This window comes from Pinus tabuliformis, chromosome 5_2 (assembly GCF_031772625.1).
Source record: "Pinus tabuliformis cultivar Carrire ecotype Pingquan chromosome 5_2, CPIR1, whole genome shotgun sequence".
NCBI classification, from domain to species: Eukaryota; Viridiplantae; Streptophyta; class Pinopsida; order Pinales; family Pinaceae; genus Pinus; species Pinus tabuliformis.
The window spans coordinates 406950976-406970669 of NC_142306.1; positions in this window are offsets into that span (position 1 = coordinate 406950976).

A 19694-nucleotide genomic window follows, 5' to 3' on the forward strand; every position below is an offset into this window, starting at 1 on the left:
TAGCTCTTTGAAGAATTTCAATTTGGGATTAGTTAGCAATGGTCATCAAATATAATTTTATAAACCCATCACTCACAAAAGCATCAATTTTGAATCCACTTATTATTGCATAGATGTGGATCTATTTACTATGTTTTAGTGTCAATCAACACACACATATAGAACACTAAACATGGTGATTAGGTTAGGCTTTATGCCTTGGACTTCCAGTTCACTGAAGAATGCCAAGGCTTCAAGGGGTGGCAATTTTGGGAATAATTAATAGTAGTTGCATTCTATGACATAATCTTTCAATACGAGTTTACTGGCCATTCACCCATAAAATAATCATATCAAATCTATTTCTTGTTGTATCACCATTATGCAACAAACATCCAAATAACAAAAAATAGAAAAATAAGAAACTTCACACCTTGAAAATTAGATAGAAGAATGAAGAAGATGCATTTTCAATGAGAGAATATCTTTTTACAATATAACAAATATACAAATGAGATGCTCTCTAAAGCTAGATATCATTGGTGTATATAAAAGGCAAATGGTACAATTATAATTAAAGGGCCTAGATGCCTATTAAGGACAACATTGATATAACAATAGAAATGTAATAACTCAATATCTAGCACTTGACATGCCTCTCCCCTTAAAACATGTATTGCCCTCAACACTTGATTAGTTGTGGATGTTTTTGTTAAAATAAGCTAATTACTCTCACACGAGGAGTTCACTAAAATTAGAGAGTCGGTTAACTAAGCGTTGAGTCAAGTCGACTTAAGTCATAGTAGAATTTAGTGTGTAGTTGCATGTCAAGTTATTTTAGACGAGTCATTAGTAGAAAAGGTTTAAATACCTTTGACCCAGATCATTGTAATAATCAAGTTTTTGTGTAATCAATAAAACAGTTGCAGCTCATATGTTTTATGTGTAATTTGTATTTAAGCTCATCTACCTTTCCAACAAATTGATATCAAAACAAAATTACAAAAATCACAAAGAAAACAAATTAGCAATCCATGTAAGATGAGAAAAATATATTTTTTCTCTGTTTAATGCTATAACACACCTTGTAAGTTGTATACACAGCTTTATAACGCAAGCCAGTTTCAACAAGCACCACATTACACCACATTACAGAGATTTGTTGCCACTTCAATCAAGTCCAGAACAATTTTTCAAAAAAGGGCACGAAAATTTGTTTAAAAGAAGTCACGTGTTGGGAGTTGACTCAGGAGATTTTGTTAAAAAGATTCAAAAGGTTTTTAAAGGGGCTCCGTAAAGCTTTTTATATAGTGTGAGTTATTATTAAAGAGAAGTGATTTTTTTATACGTGAAGGTTTATATGAGTGTGACTGATATATGGAGATTTTTTTTTTTTAATAAAGATTTTTGTTATATATAAAAAATAATCAAACGATTTTTGAAAAAAGGGGATTTATTATATGAAGGATTTTTTTAATAAAAGTTTAATTATAAGGAAACTGTTTTTTATTGCAAAAAATTTTGATCTTTCGTAAAAGTTTGTTTATTAGCAAAAATTAGTTTTTTTGAAGTATTATAGTGTTTTCTGTGAAGATTGTATTTTACAGGGGTGTATATTGAAAATCATATTTTTTTCCGGGGTGATATGGAAGATAGCCTCATGCAATTATGAAAGAAAGTATAAAACAGAGGAAATATTGCAGTTATGGGTCGCAAAGCACGACTGAAGCATATTAAGAAAATAAATCGAAAAGAAGAGGCAAAGATCATTGCCATGGTTAGAGAGGTTCAAGCCACAACTAAATTGAGAAGTCTAGCAGAATACAAAGAAGAAATCGAGGGTGATTGGTGTAGCTTTGATTTTTCAACACCTCCTATGTTTAACAGTAAATATTTTGATCATTGGGTTATGTTGACAATGTTGGACCCACTAACATTCAGGGATCTCACCAGTATGAAATCCCAACAAGACCTCACACCGTTTGTTGTACGCGTCCCATCCAGTATAGTGGCTCGGTTGCCATCATCTTAGATATTTTACTTAGCTCTTGTTGTTCATCACATGAGAGTGTTATGCTTGTAACTTCAAGAAAGCGAGGTGAGTATGTCTGGTGAATGCTTAATGTAACTCTGTGTCCGGGTTCTCTTATTGTCAAAAGGGGGAAGTAAATTAAGCCTCTTGGTGAGAGGGAATAGTCCCAACCGAGGAAGAGACACATGCGACCAACAACAAGGGCCAGTCCAACATCCAGCAGAATAGTTCATAGCGGATGCGGTAGTCGTGAAAACCAAAGTTCAAGGGAAAACACCTACATTGTCCAGCAGAGTAATCCACAAGGGGGCGACAGTCGTTAAAATCAAGACAACACAAAGATGGTCTGTCTAATGTTCGACGGAGTAGTCCACACGGACGGTACAACAATGATAAAAAATACAACACATCTTCAACAATATGAGTACTAAAATAATTGAAGTAGTTCAACTATCTTAGTACAGGTTAAGCAAACATGCATTACAAACGTTTAAAGAATAGTCTTACAAACGGATACAAAACATGTGTGAAAACATGCTAGCCTGAGACAGGATTTTAAATTAAGAAAAAGATCCAGGACACATATGTACACCAAACATCACTAATCCGAGTAGTGGGATGTTGGAGCCACTGCTCGCTCCTCAAAGAACAGACTATAGACTCTCAAGGCTATGTGGGAGGAGCCAAGGTGAAAAGTCCTTTGCTCATACAATGAGGGGGTATATATAGCCAAGGGGGAATAACTGACCCTTATGACTCTTCAACTTCCCTCATGATTGTTTGACTTCCTATGAATTTTCGACTTTACATGACTCTTCAACTTCATATGTGTGTCTCTTGGACTTCCACTTTACATTACATTGATTACAACAAGTATGGCCCATAGTAATGATGTGGTCGATACAACTCATGAAATAACTCGACATGAAACTGCTGACATGTATTGGCTGATTGTGGTGCCTGTGTAGAGTTGCTGTGTTGATGAGTGATGGTATGCTCTCGGTGTAACATGTCTTAATCTCTTCATGGAAAAGTGTGTGAGGTCTTCGATGATCTTGATCTTTGCTTTATGGGGCATCTGTATGTGTCCCTTTCACTCGCTTTCTCGGTGTGCTTTATGTGTTTGTTCAACTGCGAGCAAGTCTTCTAGCATGCGCTCCTTCTTCATCACGTTTGTCGTCGCGCCATGTTTCATCAATGTAATTGTTCCTGCAATAACTCATGACGAGATGACATCAAATCCAAAAATCTCCTAGTCTAACATGATGCATTGTTTTTTTGTTTTGGTGTAGGTGACTGAGAGATGGACAAGGCACTGAAACTGCACAAAGCACAACTCAGGCCAGGATGTGTGGCTTCGAAGCACTGTTGGAAAAAACTACGCATATGTCAGTGGGAGACAGATTTACACAATCTGAGACAACAGTGACAGTTGCGGGGAAAAACCCCGCTGGGAGGAAGAGTTGCGTAGTTTCCGGGAGGAAGACCAGGCAAGGTGTCAGGGAAATGCTGGGCTAATTTGCACAATTGTAAGGGGGAGAACTGGGCAGGTCATTCAACTCAGATTTGCACAGTTTCTCCGGGGAAGACAACGTGGGAAATAGGAGGCATTGGCAGAAAAATCTACGCAGTTTTCCAGAGGAGGATAGGGTCGGGCTACAAGAGCTGTTGATCAACATTGTGCAATTATGGGAGACGGTTCGGGCCTAGACATAACTGCGCAATTTCTGGGTTGATTGTAGAGTGGGGTAGAAGGGCAGGTGAGAGACAAATCTACACAATTTTTAGATGGAGAACAGAGCAAGCCAGTAAGAAAGATTACCTATTAGATCAGTGCAATTTCCCAGGACAGTGTAGTGATAGGCAGTAGAGGCATGTCCCTCATATCTATGCAGTTTCTGCAGGCAGTGCAAGTTAGTCAAGCTAGACAAGTTTTGCACAGTTTTGGAGATCAGTGCAGCCCTAGGTCACAACTCAGTTCAATTTTCTGGTTGACCAGATGAAGGCTTGATGAGTGATCTTGCGGGAAGCGCACACTGGATCGGGTTTTGGACAACTTATGCGTAGTTTTGGGAGATAGTCAGCTGGCTCACTTCCAGAATTGTGTAGTGCAGGTTTCCTGGAGGACATCCTCAAGCTCTGCGTAGTTCTAGGCAATAGTGAAAGGTCACTGAGACCAGGGTCTGGTTGAAGGAGGGTTTTCTAGTCGACAACTTTTAAGGAAAAATGACTAAGTGTGAAATAAAGTGTACTTGTGCATACATGACATTGTGATCACACACTTAGAGCGAATCAACAAAAAGACACCTCAAGCCAACAAGATAAACATGTGCTCAGTGAGACTGACTCAAATGTTGAGAGCGACTAGTGTGATAGTTGAGACATATATTCGAACGACCACAATGACACTTCTCGACAGTGTTTACAACTTTGTGTGCGAGTGCGACAGAGTGAAAACAACTCATGCACACAAAGACAAACCTTCAAAAATGCCATAACAAAATCGCAAGCATGACATAGTGATCAACATGCCAAAAGAACACCAGTGGTCAATCAAGCGAAAAGGGTGTGAAGGCTCAACAAGAGATCATGGGATGAGCCCAAGTGTTTGTGACCATCAAGGTGTTGAGAAATGGAGAAAAGAAATTCCAGTTTAATTTTTCCTTGAATTTAAACTGAGAATTTAAACTGAATTCTATTCTCATAGCAACTTGTAAATAGTTAATTAAGTTTAGTTAACTTAATTAACTTAGGAATTTCGAGTTGGAAGTCATGTGTATCTTCTCCCTAAGTTTTAGGGTTCCAGGATGAGTTTAATTGTGAGTTGTAATCAGATAACTCAATGAGTTATGATCAGTTAAATTAGTTCTAACTATTTGTGGAACTAATAAAGGATTAACAGTTAGTTGGTGCACTAGTGCATCCACAAATGTGACTCTAGTTAACTGAGATTTCCCCATGAGAAACGCATGCATGTCAGTTCAGAGAAAGGCCTAGTTGAGAGTAGAGTGCAGGGATAGTGTACTATCAGTTGTGTGATTTACTAAGTTGTAAATGTCATGCATGCAATCAAAGAAAAACATATGTTTGGATTGCGCAATTTTGGAAGCATGAATTCCCTTTAAATACGGGCTATTCATAATAGGAATTACACAAGAGATTAGGGGCTTGCAGAGCTGCAGAATTGGCTAAGTGTTGGCCAAAAGCTTGCTTGTGAGTTGAGAGAGTTGAGCATACTTGTGCGGAATTGTTCTAGTGAGAACAAGCTTTGTATCTTCACTCATATTTCTGATATATGCAATATAGTTAACAAGGTTTTGAGTAGTGTCTTTCCCTAGATACATCTTATGTTATGTGTCATTGTTTTATCTTCTTCTTGTTCATAGTGTTTTCATTGATCTATTAGCTTCCCCTGGTTGAAAGTAGAAGTATATTCTTGTCCCGTGCTTTAGTACATTGCATGAGCTTGTTAATCTACAGGATTTTCTACATGGTATCTGAGTTGAGAACAATATATAAGAGGAGATTTTGAAGTTTTGAGTTTTGGGTTGCAGGTGAAATTCGAATTTGCAATACATACTTCATGATTGGCAGATGGCATTCTATGGTTTTTGGCTCGAGTATGCCTTGGAAGGAAGCTCAAAATTTATAGCCTGAAGGGACAGAATGGAGGCTATGCTAGGGGATAATGGCTTGAAGGAATTCCTTGATCAAGAAATTCCTAAGCCAACAGCATCGAATGCGCAAAATTTAGTCAAATGGAACAAGTGTGTGATGAAGGCGAGGTGGATAATCCTTGAGGGAGTTCGAGACCACATTGTCTGAAGTCTCCATGGCAAGGAAACTATATATTCTATGTGGAAAAAATTGACGAACTTGTATCAGAACAACAGTGACCAAAGGAAATTGGCACTGAAGGACAAACTTCAAAAAATCAAAATGGAGAAAGGCGAGACGATTCCAAAATACTTTACCAAGTTCACTCAATGTAATGATGAACTTGGAAGTGTTGGAATCATAGTTTCCGATAATGAAATGGTGAGTCTTTCTCTTTTAGGACTCCCAAAGGGTTGGCATAGTTATCAAGACTCTGTCAATGGTCAAGACAAGCTGCCAGAATGGAAACGAATGTGGTCAGATTTGATGCAGGAGGAGATCGGGAGGAATATCAGGGATGGATCATCATCAAAGAATGATGATGAATAGAATCGTTCCTTAGCAATTAAGGCAAAGAATGGGAAAGGGAAAGCTTCCCATTCCAAATCAGATTCTTATCATGGAGGTAAGAAGAAAGACATGATGAAAGTTAATTGCTTTCATTATCATGAGTTGGGTCATTTTGCTACAAATTGTCCACTCAAGAAGTCCTCGGAAGGAGCGGCAAGTGAGGCTTTGGCCTCTCAATTCGAATCGGACTTTTCCCTCATTACATGCATGGTGTCATCAATTACAGGAAGTGTATGGTGCTTATACAGGGGAGCCTCATTCCACATGACTGGCGACAAAGAGTTATGTAGTGACCTCGAGGAGAAAGTTCTCCAAATGCATATTGAGATGGTTAACGACAGGAGGTATAGTGTTACTGGATTGGGCATGATTACATTTCAAAGGGAGCATGGGGCTCCACTCACCTAGAAGAATGTTATGTATGTGCCCAGGCTGAAGAAGAACTTGGTATACATTCCCATGCTTGAGGATAGAGGCTATGATGTGATCTTCTCGAAAGGAAAGGCGTTCCTTCGACATATAGCTACAGGTCAAGTAAAGAAGATAGGGATTTGGGTGAAGAATCTCTATAAGCTAAAGGTAGAGAAGTGTGCTACTTTGAGCACAAAATCATAAAGGGAGCAGAGTTGAGACATTGGTGAGTTTTGGCATAGGCAATTGGGCCACTTGCAGCATGGGGCTTTGAAGATCATGCATCAAATCTCCACTAGTTTTCCCAAAGGTACACTAGAGCAAGTTGATGCATGCAAGGGGTGTAATTTATAAAAATACACCAAGTCTTCCTTTCACGACAGAGATAGTCGAGCAGAGGCTATTCTAGAGAGAGTCTATTCAGATGTGTGTGAAACATTATTGACAACATCCATGGCCAAACATAGGTATTATTTTATATTTGATGATGACTTTTCTTGAAAATGTTGGATATTTTTCATGCAAGAAAAGGATCAAACCTTCACAAAGTTTTGTGAGTTTAAAGAATTGTTGGAGAAAGAGTCAGGCAAGAAGGTTAAATCTCTATGGAGTGATAACGGTGGTGACTATTTCTCAAACAATTTTAAGAACTTCTATGCAGCGGAAGGGATTAAACAGGAGTTGACAGCACCCCATAACCCTCAACAGAATGAGGTGGCCAATAGGAATAATAGAAGAATAGTAAGGGAATCAAGGGTGATGCTGCATGATCAGGGTCTACCACTACACTTGTGGGCTGAGGCATGAAACACAACGGTTTATGTTCAGAACCATAGCCCACATCGGATACTTGAGATGAAGACACCAGAGGAGCCTTATTCTGGTAAGAGGCCAGATGCTGGTCACTTCAGGATTTTTGGGTCATCTGTATATTTCCATCTGACCAAAGATGCACAGAAGAAGCTTGAGCCCAGAGAAAAGTTGGGGATATTTGTGGGGTACACTGATACACCTCACAATTATCGGGTGTACTTGTCAACCAGCAGGATGACAGTGGTTCATAAGGATGTCAGATTCAATGAGGAGAAGGCCATGTGAATTTACCTTGAGAGGGAGATTTAGATACATGCAAATGAGGAGATTTTAGCTCCTAAGGTTGAGGAGCCTCAAATTGATGTGGAGCAGCCACATGCAGAGGATCTGGGAGTGGAGAGATCCACTTAGGCAGAGTCTTCCAGAGAGGGAAGAAAGTGCACTAGAGAGGCTGACAGATTGTTGGATGATGCACGGGGGAATGTGGGAGCACCCACTTCTCAGCACAGGCAGATGAGGTCACCTGAGAGGTACACTAGATACATGGCTCTTATGGACGAATGTGTTGTGACAGAGCCATCTTCCTTTATGGAAGCAGTGAAACAGCCAGTTTGGGTTGATTCCATGGTGGAGGAGTATGACTCCATAGTTCATAACAGTGTTTGGGATGTGGTCCCGAGATTGGAGGACAAGTCAGTGATGAGCTCCTGTTTAATTTACAAGGTAAATCAAGCTGTAGATGGTAGTGTGGAGAAGCATAAGGCTAGATTTGTAGCCCGTGACTTTTCATAGGTAGAAGGGATTGACTATGATGAGACTTTTGCTCTTGTTGCAAGGTACTCATCGATCAGATCCATATTGGAACTATCATCACAGATGGGTTGGAAGATACATCAAATGGATGTAAAGACAACCTTCCTTAATGGCATGATCAATAAAGAGGTGTACATAGAGCAGCCTGAAGGTTTTGAGACCTTCAACCGTGAGTTACATGTGTGTTGGCTCAAGAGAGCATTGTATGGGCTGAAGCAAGCACTCAGTGCTTGGTACACCAAGATAGATAGCTACTTCACTGGGTTGGGTTTCATGAAGAGTGAAATGAATGTGAACCAATACCACATACTAGTGGAAGGTAAGTTGTTGATCATTTTACTTTATGTTGATGATCTCATATTGATAGGTGATGATTAGCTGATCAAATCTTGCAGGGAGGACCTTGCAAGAGAGTTTGAGATGAGGGACATGGGTCTCATGCATTACTTTCTTGGCATGGAGGTATGATAGGGAGATGAGGATTTGTTTGTATCTTAGGGAATGTATGCCAATGAGATATTGAGGATATTCTGCATGGAGTGCAGCAAACCCAGGGAGACTTCTCTAACAGGTAACTCGAGGAGGGAGGATGCTACTTCAGGGGAAGTAGTGGAAGTTACTATTTATAGGTAGCTGGTTCACTCATGTACTCGGTGAACACACAACCAAATATGTGCTATGTAGTTAACCAGCTTAGTCAAGTGATGGTTAGGCCTACCAAGTTGTATTGGAAGGTGACAAAGCATGTGCTGAGATACCTTAGGGGCACTTTGTGAATATTCAAGGCTTCACCAACATAGACTGGGAAGGAAGTCCATTCGAACGGAAGAGAACACCAGGAGGGATCTTTAGTATTAGGTTAGTGGCAGTTTTTTGGTATAGCAGGAAACAAAGATCGGTTGCACTCAATTCGGCAGAGGCAGAGTAAATGGTTGCAAATCAGGTAGCATGTGAGGCCATCTAGATGAGGAAGACCCTAGTTGGTTTGTTTGGTCAGCAGATGGATCCAACTGTGATTTACTATGATAATCAGAGTTGTATCAAACTCTATGAAAATCCATTTTTTCATGATCAGTCCAAGCATATTGATATGTGATATCATCATCATAGAGATTGTGTATTGAGGTCAAATATGTTGTAGAGTACATTCCCACGGAGGAGAAAGATGCTGACATTTTGACAAAGGAATTTTCAAGATGTAAATTTGAGTTTCACAAAGACAAGATTGGGGTAGTTGATAATCCATTTCTTGTTGAGAGGGAGTGTTGAGAAATGGCAGCAAGAAATTGTAGTTTAATTTGTCCTTGAACTTAAACTAAGAATTAAAACCGAATTCTATTCTCATAACAACTTGTAAATAGTTATTTAAGTTTAATTAACTTAGTTAACTTAGTAATTTTGAGTTGGAAGTCTTTTGGAAGTCATGTAAATGTTCTCCCTAAGTTTTAGGGGTCCAGGATGAGTATAATTGTAAGTTGTAATTAGATAGCTCAGTTTACTGAGTTATGGTCAGTTAAATTAGTTCTAACTATTTGTGAACTAATAGAGGATTAACAATTAGTTGGTGCGCTAGTGCAACCACAAGTGTCACTCTAGTTAACTGAATATTCCCTCATGAGAAACTCATGCATGTCAGTTCAGAGAAAGACCCAGTTGAGACTAGAGTGTAGGGACAATGTACTATCAATTGTGTGATTTACTGAGTTGTAAATATCATGCATGCAATCAAATAAGAACCTATGTTTGGATTGTGCAGTTTTGGAAGCATGAATTCCCTTTAAATATGGGTTATTCATCCTAGGAATTACACAAGAGATTAGGGGCTTGGAGAGTTGCAGAATTGGCTAAGTGTTAGCCAAGAGCTTGCTTGTGAGCTGAGAGAGTTGAGCATACTTGTGCAGAATTTTTCTAGTGAGAACAAGCTTTGTATCTTCACTCATATTTATGATATATGCAATATAGATAGTGGGGTTTTGAGCAGTGTCTTTCCCCATATACATCTTGTGTTATGTGCCATTGATTTATCTTCTTCTTGTTCATATTGTTTTCATCGATCTATTGGCTTCCACTGGTTGAAAGTAGAAGTAGATTCTTGTCCTGTGCTTTAGTACATTGCATGAGCTTGTGAATATACAGGATTTTCTACACAAGGGGAAAAATCAAGGAAGGCTCCGAAATTTGGATAGAGGCCAAAATTTGGGAGGGTGTTGCAGTTGCTATAACACTTGGCGACACACTAGTTGAATACCAGGTTCTTTGTTTTGGTTCATTTCATCACAAGGCCTTGGCCTTTCAAGGAGTATTGATTCATTGCGTAGGTTACCTTGGCTTCCCCACTTTCCCATGGACAGACATGGTTCACCTTGTACCAATTCAGTCAAACAAAACAAAATTTTCAACTAGATCATAGTGTTTCAAACTCAAGAAGAGTAGTTTGGTTCGTGAGCTTAAGATTTGTAGAGTATAAGTTTTCATCTCTGGTGTTTCTCTGCTGCCAGTGGGCCTAGACAGTACCCCGACGGAGTCACACAGGAACACGAGCATTTCTCCACTACCATCTAACCTAGTGAATTACCCCGGTGGAGTTTCCTGCTTCACCTCTCTACACAAGAAGCCTTTCTCTTATTTCGCGTTTGTATTTTTTAAAAGAGGGCTATGCATAGGCACTTATTTATTTTTGGGGTGGAAGAGGGATCCTGAATTATTGAGAGCATAAGAGGTTGTTCCTTCAGAGAAGCATGTAAGACCTTTGATTTAGGTTTGCTCGTTTAGATTTTCCCCTTCTCCATTTCTACTAGTTGGATTAAGATTGAACACACAGAGCAGAAGACTGAGTACAGGCATTGGGTTTCCTAGTTTGGACACAGGTTCATGGTTTGACCAGAGCTTCCTTTATAGATGGATCGTATTTTCCATCCAAACTTCATCGGCCAAAAGTTACAACCAAGCACAAAGAAGATGGACATAGGATTGGCCAAGTGTTGCAGTGTCACAAGACTCTTTAAAGTCAACCACATACTTATTAAAATGGTATAACATAGTATAGGACAACACTTATTTACAAAACAAAAATTAAAAGACAACCAAAACAAAGAAAAGTTAAGTAAATCAAAAACAACAAAGTCAAATAACAGAGAAAAATAAGCATGCTATGTAAATATGCAGGGCACGACCCCAGATCATTGGAAATAACACTTTAAATATTTTCCATTGACAGGAAGGTTGTCAATCCTCCCTCAAGTGATTGCAAGCGATACATGTGTTGGCCAAGTTTTTCGTGAACTGTGTACGGACCAATTCACAGGGACTTGAGCTTCATATGTTTTCCTTTATCTTCGTGGGGTTTATCCCACATCAAAGCTAGCGTTCACTGTAGACTTTCGATTGAACCATCTCTTGATACAGTTCTGGTGGAGTGAAACCTTTTCTTTTTCTTTCATTTGTTCCTCCTATAACTTGTGTATTGTGTCCATCCTACATGAATCAATAGACACATCTTGCCTGAGGATTCTTGGGATACCTGGAGAGCAGGAAAGTATATATTGGGTGGAAGGATGGCTTCTTTCCCATATACAAGGAAGTATGGAGATGTTTTCAGAGAGGGCTTGGGTGTTACTCGTTCAGCCCAAAGTGCATTCACCAAAGCGGAATGCCAGTTTTGTTGCTTAGAGTAAATGGTCTTTTTTATGATGTGAATAAGATTCTTGTTTGTCGATTCGACAAGACCATTTCCCTGCGGGTAGTGGTTAGATGAATGTTTAAGCATAATACCATATTGAAAATCAAAATCATCCAGTTTCAATGAAGAGAAGCAATTTTCACTGTAAAAAAAGGGTGATACCATAACGCCAAATGCCAAACACCAAGATGATGTTCTGTTGAAGGAAGTTGACAACTTCCTGGTCATTCACTTGTTTGAGCAAAACTACTTCCGTCCACTATGTGAAGTAGTATGAATGTAGCGGTGATGCTTTAATGAATGCGGGAAGATTTCCCCAATGATGTTTAAGCCCCATTGTTGGAAGGGTTCATCCATTACAAGAGGCTGCAATGGGGATGATGACCTTCGAGTTCTGTCAACACATTGCTGACAGACCCGACATAAGCATGTGCATCTTTAAACAGTGTGAGCAAGTAGAAACTGGCTCTCATGACTTTGTGTGTAGTTGTATTACCCACAAAGTTACCTCCAGTTGGTCAATCATGCATGCCACGTAATACTCTCTATGAACCTTGTGCCTCTAGGAACTTGAGAAAATTTTCATTTTTTTTTGTTTCTATAAAGCACTTCGTGCACCAAATGGGAAGATAAGGCTTTGAGGCGAAGTGCCCTCTTTTGTCGCATGGAAAGTGAGAGGGAATGGTTCCATGCTCAAGGTTCTAGTGCACTTCTTTGTACCAAGAGTTGTCGTTCGAGGTAGGTGGTGAAAGCTCTATATTATACATGTCGATTTCTTTCTCCCAACCAGCAAGATCTTCTTCTTCCTCTTGCATGTGTACTACTTCTGCTACAAGTCTATAGAGTTCGTGATCCTTGACAATGTGATATGGCTTGATATCAAGATCATACTCTTGCAGTCCGATCATTTAGTTTCCATGTCTTTCACCTAGCTCTTGTTCAACTAGTAGACCACCAAGGAATCTGCATGATAGTCCAAACTCAGTCTGGTTCAACCTTTTTTCCACTCTTGGCGATGATATCCCCAAGGAGGTTCCCCTTAGATATTGCAAATACACTCTTCTTGGGATTCAAGGATATCCCGTACTTTCGGCATCGCTCAAATATCTTCTTAAGATGGCACAGGTGGTTTGACCATTTTCTAGAAAATATTGTCATGTCGTAAAGGTAGACCACCATGCTCTGCCTGATGAGCCCATGAAAGGCGATGTCCCTAGTGCACTGAAAAGTTTCGGCTGTGTTTACTAAACCAAATGGAATTCTTCGGTAAGCGAACATACCCCAATTGGTATGAAAAGTAGTTTTAAGTCTATCAGGTTCTGCTACTAGAACTTAGTTATATCGAGAAAACTCATCAAGGAGAGAGAAAATTTCAACTCCAGATATTGTCTGCAAGATGTGCTCCATAGACGGCACAAGGTAGTTGTCTTGTCCGAGGCCCTATTAAGATTTCAAAAATCTATGCACAAGAAGATCTACCTGGGCTTCTTCCTTACAAGAACTAAGTTTGAAACCCAAGTATAATGATGAACCTTATAAATGATATGAGCATCCAAAAACTTACTCAATTCTTTTTGTATGAGGGGTTCAAGTGATGGGTGGACTTTTTTGAGTTTCTGTTGAAAATTTTGACTCCTTCTTTGATAGGAATGATGTGTTGGATTATTCATGTGTCATATTTTTTCAAGTCATTGTATGCCCACACGAATACATCACGGTACTATTTGAACATGTGGAAAAAGGCTTGTCACTCCTCTGGTGTGCAACACATACCAAGATTTACAAACTTCAAATAGCTTTTTGTTCCCAAGTTAATATGTTCGTGCATCAATGTAGAACTGTGGGTTTTGGTCTTCCTAGGCCCTTTCAAGTAGTTTTGCAAGTCATAGAGTTTCTCAAGTGAAACCACACCCTTGGGTATGGGGTTGCCTTTGCTGTCATCATTTGTGTCTTGTAGAGATTACTCGTGCACGTCTTCATCTATCATTGTGTCTTTGAAGACATCAGCGTTGGCCATGAAATGCAGTATCTATTCATCATCATCAAAAACACGTAAATTAGTGATGTTATCAGGGATAGATGGCTTATACAAAATTTCAATAGTTAATCTATCCCTAAGCGATATCATCCTAGCAGTTGCATTTTCCAGAGCATCTGCAATTGCATTGTGCATTCTTTGTACATATATGATATTAAAAGCTTGGAAATTAGAAATAAGTCACCATACCTCTTGTTGGTAACTCTTAAGACAAGGTGAGACATAGTGTATTATGTTATGTACATGTCACACCACAATCTCTGAATCACCTACCACTTTCAGCATAGCAATGTTTAGGCTGAGGGAATTGTGTAAATCCAAGACAAGCGCTTCATATTCAGTAGTGTTGTTTGTGCACTCTAACTCCAAGTGACTTGAGACTAAATGTTTTCTTTTCTTTGGATCAATCAAACACACCCGACTCTAGAGCCATCCTATTTTTTGGATCCATCAAAATACAATGTCCACAAGTTGTATGTACAAGGACCGCTTGCCACGCTAGTACTGCTAATACTACTGCTACTACTGTTACAAATTACTTTACAAGTTTAATTTTCAGTAGTTGGGCAAGGAAGGAGACCCAACCATGTATCTTGTGGGGTGGGGCTCAGTTGTGCAAGATAACACCACAACTGCATTTCCAGAAAGCAATTGCCGAACAGAATTTCTACGAAAGTCAATGGTTCATTCTGACCATTCAAGGGAGTAACGTTATGTTTCATGTATATCTCCGACAACACCCAAATCTAGTTGTTTCTGCCCTAGTACGGAGGCCATAAGTGTGACCAGTCTATAGCAAAATATCCTTGCAACTTGTTGGACCAGTATCTACTAAGCAGTAAGCCATATTCTTCCAGGATGTCCACAATCACAATGTTGATCCACTCGTGAACTCATCCATTGGATGATAACCGGATGATCACATCCCGAATTTCACTAATGGCTGGTACACATGTTTGGTCAAGTTGGATTATCTGCGCAGCTGTACTTCTCCATTACACGTTGATATATTTATCAATGGAGAGTGGCGTGACATTGACTGATGCGCCCCTTGACTTCTCAAGTTGTATTTACCATTCTATTTTGTGGGCTCCTTCTCGATGGTTGTTTTCTTCTGGGCAACATTTAGATAGTGATACATGTTAACCACATGCCCAGAAATTGGAGCTTCATCAGATGCAGCATCCTCTTCATCATCTTCATCTTCCGGCTGAACCTACTCACTAGCGTTAAAATGATCATTCATCCTTGAAGCCATGGAGCCCATAAGTCGGTTCCAATCTAGACAGATCTTCTCTGAATTTCATGCTTTGTGGAATTCATAGAAGTTATCCTTCGAAATTAGGTTCATTTGGAACAGAACATTTGAACTCTACGTAGATTTAGTTGAGTGGCTACTACTGCTACCTGATGTCACATTCTTCCCGCGCGTAAAACTGGGAGGTCTGCTGCTCACTGCTATCACGGTTGTCTGTTGCTTGAGTTCTTCTACTTCAATTGTCAAGGACTTAAGGAGATGACTAAGGGTCTCAATTTCACTTGTTTATTTTCCCTTTACCTTACTCATAGTAGTATGGGACCTCCTACCTGTGTCCTTGGATTCCTAAGCTGGTGCATCATCTACAATGACTCTAATTGCATGCAGGTCTTTCTCCACAACAATTTCTTCTTGGAAATTTTTGGAAAGTGTTGGTTTCATAGCTCGCTTGACAAAATGTGCAATATTGTTTGGTAATGAAAACGTGTAGTAGTTGACTGTGATGGAGTCATGAGGCTTAGTCTCTTCAGTGAACTTGTTCAGGATATAGTTAAACCTCTGGTTAAATTATTTCACTTTTTCTTTCGGCTCCATATTAAGACTACCCAATTCATTCAACAACATGGTGGGGGTTTTGTCATTAGCAAATTTTTCAAGGAAGATTCTCTTGAACACCCCCCAGTGTTGAATGGAGTTGATAGGAAGGTTGTGGTACCATACAGCTGCTTTGTCATCTAAGGTACATGGAAACAGTCTACATGCAACATCATCATAATGTACCTCAAGCGTCTGTAGATGTAGGTAGAATGTGTCTAGATGGTCTTTTGCCTTTACTTCTCTGTCAGGGTCATACTTCATTAATATCTTCTATGCGTGCCTTGGCATCTTATGCAAGGCACCATGGAGTGGCAATGGGCCTTGTTTCATCCATTCCATGTTTTCATCAGCCATGTTGTCCTCTTTTTCGTACTCCTCCTCTTCTTCTGAATCAAATGGTTCAACCTCCAAATCTGTTGGTTTGTCTCTACCTCCACCTCCTCCACTACCTTCCCCTCCACTACCTTCGCCAGAACCTGAGCCCAAGAGTGTGTTGTTAACTTCTTCTCCTTGTAGGAAAACAAGAGGTTCCTCTTCATTCTCAACATTTTTTGCCAACTCTTCAAGAGTGGCGAGGATTACTTCTTCAACAGAGAGACTACCACTCATGTGGGTGTAGTCTTTTGCTTTCTCTGCGAACAGGGAATATTGTGCACTCCTAGAATTAGTCCAATAGATTTGGAAAACTGATGGGTGATGGGAAGGACACAACGAAGGTGGTGGTATGAAATTTCTTGTTCGAGTCTGGGAGGTGAGGAGTAACCAACTTCAGAGTTGCGCATGGGAGAGAGGGATTTTGTGTTACTACCTTCACCAGATGATGGATACGTGGGGTTGAGAGGACATTCACCATAGACTACTAGCAACCCTCCTTCTAGCACTAGAAATGTTGATGGTGTTGGAACCACCAACATACACGGGATCTCCCCGGTATGAAGTCCCAACTAGACCTCACATCATTTAGTGTAGGAGTCCCATCTGCTACGATGGCATGGTTTCCATTATCTTAGAGATTTTCCTTAGCTCTTGTTCTTTGGCACATGAGAGTGTTATGCTTGTAACTTCAACAAAGTGAAGTGAGTATGCCTAGTTAGTGCTTAATGTAACTCTGTGTCTGGTTTCTCTTACTTTCAAAACGGGGAAGTAAAGCGAGCCTCTTGATGAGAGGGAATAGTCCCAATTGTGGAAGAAATACACACGAACAAAAACAAGGGTATGTCTATCATCCAGTGGAATAGTCCATAGCGGAAGCGGTAGTCGTGAAAACCAAATTTCAAGGGAAAACATGTACACCGTCCAGCAGAGTATTCCACATGGGGATGGCAGTTGTTAAAATCAAGACAACACAAATATGGTTTGTCTAATGTCCAGCGGAGTAGTCCACACGAACGGGACAATAGTGGTAAACAATACAACACATATTCAACAATATGAGTACTAAAATAATTGAAGCAGTTCAACTATCTTAGTACAAGTTAAGAAAACATGCATTGCAAATGTTTAAAGAATAGCCTTACAAACATATAAAAAACATGTGTGAAAACATGTTGGCCTAATATAGGCTTCTAAATTAAGCAAAAGATCCAAGGCACATCTATACACCATACATCACTAGTCCCAATAGTGGGACGTTGGAGCCACTGCTCTCTCCTCAAAGAACATACTATAGACTCTCAAGGCTATGTGGAAGGAACTAAGGTGAAAACTCCTTTGCTCATATAATGAGGGGGTATATATAGCCAAGGGGGACTAGCTAACCCTTGTGACTCTTCGACTTCCCTCATGACTATTTGACTTCCTATGACTTTTTGACTTTACATGACTCTTCAACTTCATATGTGGGTTTCTTGGACTTCCACTTTACATTACATTGATTACAACAAGTATGGCCCATAGTAGTGATGTGGCTGAGACAACTCATGGCACAACTCAACATGACATTGCTGCCATGTATTGGATGACTGTGGTGTCTGTGTCAAGTTGTTGTGTTGCTGAGTGATGGTATGCTCTCGGTGTGACATGTCTTCACCTCCGCATGGCAAAGTGCGTTGGGTCTTCAATGGTCTTGGTCTCTGCTTGATGGTGCATGTGTATCTGTCCCTTTCACTCGCTTGCTCGATGTGCTTTATGTGTTCGTTCAAGTTCGAGAAAGTCTTCTAGAATGTGCTCCTTCTTCATCCCATTCGTCGTCGCGCCTTGTTTCATAAATGTACATGTTACTGTAATCACTCATGATGAAACGACATCAAATCCAAAAATATCCTAGTCTAACATGATGCATTGCTTTCTGTTTCGGTGCAGGTGACTGGGAGAGGGACAAGGCACTGAAACTACATAGAGCACAACACAAGCCGGGATGCAAGGCTCCGGAGAACTATCGGGAAAAGCTACGCAAATGTCACTGGGAGATATATTTGTGTAATCTAGGATAACAGTGGCAGTTGTGGAGAAAAACCCCGTTGGGAAGCAGAATTGCACAGTTTCTGAGAGGAAGACCAAGCAAGGTGTCAGGGAATTACTGGGCCAATCTGCACAATTTTAAAGGGGATCATTGGGCAAGTCATCCAGCTAGTATCTGTGCAGTTTCTCTCGAGAAGACAGAGTGGGAAGGAGGAGGCACTGCTAGAAAAATCTGTGTAGTTTTCCAGAGGAGGACAAGATTGGGCTATAGGAGCTACTAATCAACATTGCACAATTATGGGAGATAGTCTGAGCCTAGACATAACTATGTAATTTATAGGCTGATTGCAGAGCGGGGTAGAAGGGTAGCTGACCAAAATATTTTCACAATTTTCAGAGGGAGAACAAAGCAGGCCAGCAGGGAATACTGCCTGTCATATCTACGTAATTTCCAGGGACAGTGCAGTGACAGGCAACAGAGGCCTGTCCCACATGTTTGCTCAATTTCTGTAGGCAGTGCAAGGTAGTCAGGCTGGACAATTTCTGTGCCTTTTTGGAGATCAATGTAGCCTTGGGTCACAACGCAAGTCAGTTTTCTGGTTTACCAGTGGGAGGTTTGATGGATGATCTTGTGGGAAGTGCAGACTGGATCAGCTTCTGGGACAACTTATGCGCAGATCTGGGAGACAGTCAGCTGGCTCGCTACCAGAATTGTATAGTGTAGGCTTCCTGGAGGATAGCCTCAAGCTCTGTGCAATTTTGGGCAGCAATGCAAGGTCACTGAGATTGGGGTTTGGTTGAAGGAGAGATTTTCGGTTGATAGATTTTCTGGAAAAATGAATAAGTGTGAAAGCAAGTGTACTTGTACATACATGACATTGTGATCACACACTTAGCATGACTCAACGACAAGACACCTCAAGCCAACAAGACAAATATGTGATCAGTGAGACTAACTCAAAGGTTGAGAGCGACTAGTGTGATAGTTGAGATATGTCTTCAAACGACCGTGACGACAGTTGCGCGACAATGTTTACAACTTTGTATGTGAGTGTGATTGATGTCAACAGAGCAAAAACGACTCATCTACACAAATATAAACCTTTAAAATTTCTAGAACAAACTTTCAAGCATGACATAGTGATCAACATGCCAAAAGATGACTGGTGGTCAATCAAGAAAAAATGGTGCGAAGGCTTGACAAGAGCTCATGGGATGAGCTCGAGTGTTTGTGACCATCAAGGAAAAAAACCAAGGAAGGTTCCTAAATTTGGATGCAAGCCAAAATTTTGGAGGGTGTTGCAGCCACTACAATAGGTTATCAAGATGTTAACTTTTCTTTGATATAAAGAGTTAATTAAGTATGATTCTAATAACCCATATGATGAAGTATGTCATGCTTTAGCATTGAATTTTATAAAACATGCATTGGATGATAAGTGTTTGT